Below are 3,565 nucleotides of genomic sequence, written 5' to 3'. Positions count from 1 at the left end.
CCCCCCCCGCCACCGGCAGCGCCAGCACCAGCAGCAGCAGCAGCACTGAGCCTGACACACACACACACACACAGATCTGATGAAAGATGGATGAGGCGGTGCTGCAGCCAGAGCACAGATTGTCAATAACCAGAGTGACTTGACTGATCGGGACAAATGTTTCTCATCTGAGCTGCACTGTCTCAGCACCGCGCTGGGTCCAGGTGGCTGTTAAGGTGGCAGGAGTCATGGAGGGGAGGGGAGATGGAGGTGAGTAGGGAGGGGGGCAGAAAAACATGTGAGGTGAATCTTCAGGGAGCTGGTGGGAGGGGTGCGTTCAGGAGCAGCAGTTATGCAATACCAGCATGGTGTACCCTGCTCTGACTGCTGCGCCAACGTATGGCCAATACGGAGATGCCTCGGTGCTGCTGACGACTACAGAACAGGCCGTTCCCGTCCCTGTCCCTGTCCCCGCGACCCCCGCGTTTCCTCCCCACTGTCAAATGTCAAAACCTCTGCAGATCCTGAACATCCCTGAGACACCGCCTCCTGATGAAGTCAGTCGGCATCATCACTCTGTGTTCCAATAACCAGGTGTGTGTGTGTGTTTGCAGGTGTGTGTCAGCATATCTGTCTCCATTCATCTCCGTGCATCTGCCAAATCAATGACCCTAATTCAACAGCCGTGTAACAACATAACAAGACGACCCCTGGTACGACACCCACGGTGGGACACATGGTCACCACGTAGATACAGAACACACAGATGGATAAACATGTCCACCACCTCTCCTCTCCCTCACCTGTCTGCTCCTTTTTCTGGTCCTCTCCCAGCCTTGTGTTCACGGATGTTGCTCTAGGAAACAGAGCAGCTCAGTCTTTTGCTTCGAAGAAAAGGTAGAACACCAGCGGGGAGAACGATGGCTGAAAAGATGGAGGAGACGTAAGATGGAGGAAGCTGTTTGCAAGGTGGATGCGTCACTCTCTCAGGCTGCGTGTGTGGAGCTCTGCGTCTCCGTCCTCTTTCTCCTCCTCTCCCTGGTACCTTTGTCCTTCACCTCTCAGTCTTCAGCTCCTGTGGATGAGTGTGTCCTCCTGCTGTCTCCTTGTCCATCCCTCAGTGACAGCCCTGTTTTGTCAGACTCTCCTCCTGTCTCTCCTGCCTGGTCTTCAGGTAAACATCTCCTCCTCCTCCTCCTCCTGGTTCGTCTTCGTCCTCTACACACTCAGCTGTGGTTCAATGCTCCCTTTTTCTCCTCTTGCTTCGACCGTGGTTCAATGCTCCCTTTTTCTCCTCTTCTGTCTGCTTCGACCAGTGCACCTCACAGCCACACATGCGCGTTGTTTTCACACATACATGCATACACAGACACACACACACATGCACACACTCTCCCTCCCTGTCTTTGAGCTTCTGGCACCCTCCTCATGCATGTGGCTCCGCTTTGCCTTCTTACCCCCTCCCCTTACCCTCTCTCTCTCTCTCTCTCTCTCTCATTCACACACACTCTGTGTCTTCATCTCTCGCCCACTCTCTCTCGCTGCAGCACACACTGCAGTACCTCTGCAGGCAGGATTACTGTTTCTGGTTGCCAGAGAAAACGCTTCAGCCAATGAGGAGCGTTAACTGTGTTATGCCCCACCCCCCCTCCATCCTCTGCTCCCCGTACCTCCACCACAACCCTCACCTAATCTACATACACTGACACGTGCACACAAACACACACCTACTAACACAGGAAGAACAGGAACAAATAGATCAAATAGAGGCCGCGCGGCTCATCTCATCTCAGAAATGAAAACAAAACCCATAAATCTGGGGCCCAAATGTATTTTCCGGCAGGATGCTGACTGTGTGCGCCGCGAGACAACAGATCCATCACTTTCACCACTGACCACATTCATCATCTGTCAGGGAATGACGACGGCTTTCCTTCCAGCGCGTCCCTAAGGCAGAGAGGAATTTAGCAGAGAGGCGTTGTTAGCATTTGGTCGTCGTTGACGTTACGGCTAAATCTGACACCGTCATTTGTCTCTGAATGCACTCAGTGGGTACAGAGTCGCCTAATGCTGACACTGCAGATCTGCACAGGCACTGATGCTGCATGAAAATCCATTTGTTAGTCATTCATATTAGATCTAAATGTGCAAGGTGTGTTGTTTTTCTCCATATATACAGTAACAGATCATCACATGTTCATGGTTCTAACCATCAACATTTCTTTTCTCCTGTGTGTCTGCAGGGTCCTCAAAAGTTCAGCGCTTGTGAAAGAGTTCACAGAATGTGTGCGTTTCATCACTGATGCAATGTAAGTTCCTGAAAAAGCGCCCCCCCACTCTAGTTTCTGCACTTTTCACTCATGTTTTCAGCACTTTGACCAGTGACCAGAGTAACATGTGGTTAATAATACAACAGCACTTTACCTGGAATACTCCATTTTCAGCTGCATTTCACAGGGATGGTTCAATACAACTTTTTCATGTCCGATACCGATACTGCGATATCTGCCGATACCGATGTCAAACCCATACAACCTTTTCTCCTCCAGCATGTCGCGGGCTGTCGTTGCTGATAATAGCGTCCTTGTTTGTCGCGCAACGTGAAGTTGAGCATTTGTGCTCAGGTATCGGATCGGTCGACTATAGATGTTGTTTTTTCTATCTGAGTATTTGATCACGCCATCCCTGCTATTTGATAAGTTGTCCTGTAGGGGCAGTGGTGGCTGAGTGGTTAAGGAAGCGGACTTGGGCCTTGCTGGGCTTCAGGTTTGAGTCCACCAGCTGCCAAGATTCCTCTGAGGTGCTCTGAGTATGGCACCGTCCCCACACAGTGGAGTGGTGTGTCACTTTCCTAATACATAAAAAATACATGTTTACAAAAATAACAATATAAATGAGAATATTAACATGTACTTCTTACTGTCCACTATTTTTAATCTATTTTATTCAGCTTTTATTTCTTATTTTATTTCCTGTAAGCAAAATGTTTAATGTTTTAATATATTCTTGTTAGGTTGAGATTGTTGCACAGTTTGTTGGTCTTTCAGTTTCTTCTCTTCTCCAGGATGTGTTGTGTTGCTAATAATTGTGCCAGAAATGTAAAACAAAAACAAAAACAACAAAATCAAAAGACAGTCGTCAAATTAAGATGTGATTGAAGAGTTAAGAAACGTAATGATCGGGTTAGGATTAAAATTACAGTTGTTGTATTGAGCACTGTTGATTGCTTTTCTTTAAAAGGCCTGCCTTGGAAGCCCAGAGCAGAGAGTCCTGGGTTCAAATCCCAGAGGAACATACAAGGAGCAGCAGATTTCTCAATTGTGGAATCAATAAATATTATTGATAGACAAGAAGGAAGAGGCAATAAGAAACAACAAACAAGTGCTCATGAAATTGCATGGTTGTGTTTTATCGGTATGAGAACCCAGTGATAAAACGGATGAAGGAACGAGCTGAGAGTGCAGTTGTACGTACATGACAAACAGATATGGCAGCTGGAGAGAGAGATTTGAAACGAAATGTAATCGCAGTACGAGGGACAACCAGCAGAGGGCAGCAAAGAAATAAAGACGGGGTCTCGGGTTTC

At 47.9% G+C, this 3,565-nt stretch overlaps 2 protein-coding genes across 3 annotated transcripts in view; both read right to left on the bottom strand.

Moving 5' to 3' along the window:
* rnf208 (ring finger protein 208) overlaps positions 1-1,244 on the bottom strand; it is an 11,377-nt gene extending 10,133 nt beyond the window's left edge. For both annotated transcript variants that reach the window (XM_025062770.1, XM_025062769.1), the window contains exon 1: positions 783-1,244. The gene's annotated coding sequence lies outside the window, so the exon portion shown is untranslated. The remainder of the gene's footprint in view (positions 1-782) is intronic.
* Positions 1-3,565, bottom strand: part of LOC103389085 (ephrin-A5-like) — a 1,154,841-nt gene that overhangs the window by 163,499 nt on the left and 987,777 nt on the right. The gene's annotated exons all lie outside the window — the stretch shown is intronic.

The sequence above is a fragment of the Cynoglossus semilaevis genome, chromosome 14, assembly GCF_000523025.1.
Source record: "Cynoglossus semilaevis isolate Cse_v1.0 chromosome 14, Cse_v1.0, whole genome shotgun sequence".
NCBI classification, from domain to species: domain Eukaryota; kingdom Metazoa; phylum Chordata; class Actinopteri; order Pleuronectiformes; family Cynoglossidae; genus Cynoglossus; species Cynoglossus semilaevis.
This window is presented reverse-complemented; position numbering and strand designations above follow the sequence as displayed.